Source organism: Canis lupus, chromosome X (genome assembly GCF_048164855.1).
Source record: "Canis lupus baileyi chromosome X, mCanLup2.hap1, whole genome shotgun sequence".
In the NCBI taxonomy this organism is placed as follows: domain Eukaryota; kingdom Metazoa; phylum Chordata; class Mammalia; order Carnivora; family Canidae; genus Canis; species Canis lupus.
Genome location: NC_132876.1, coordinates 20,913,753 through 20,914,339, shown reverse-complemented (window position 1 = coordinate 20,914,339; position 587 = coordinate 20,913,753).

Genomic DNA, 587 nt, shown 5'->3' with positions numbered 1-587 from the left:
GGTTTTTAACCATTATAATCCAATTTCAAAATTTTTCGGTTATGAGTATTTTTCTTATACTATTTCTTTACAAACAATTTTTCTTTTTTTAAGATTTTATTTATTTATTCATGAGAGACACACAGAGAGAGGCAGAGACACAGGCAGAGGGAGAAGCTGGCTCCTCACAGGGGGCCCAATGCAGGACTCTACCCTTGGACTGGGATCACGCCCTGAGCCAAAGGCAGACGCTCAACCGCTGAGCCACCCAGACGTCCTACAAACAACTTTCTAAAGTTCTTTTTTTTTTCCTTTCTGGAATTTTGAGTCTCTTTTCCATTGCAAGTTCTTGTTTAAGCTAACACTATCAACATTCTAATCAAGCTTTTTAGTGGATCTAAATTCTTTACTACCAGTTCTTCCACTCAAGGAATTGGAACTCCATACAATCCTGAATCTTGTTTTACCTTCTGCCTTGTATTACAGTAGAACAGCGCCTTAAAATACACACACACACACACACACACACACACACACAGTTGACCCTGAGCAACATGGGTTTGACAGCACATTTTGGGGCTTCCCCTCTTACTGAGTTTAATTCAGAA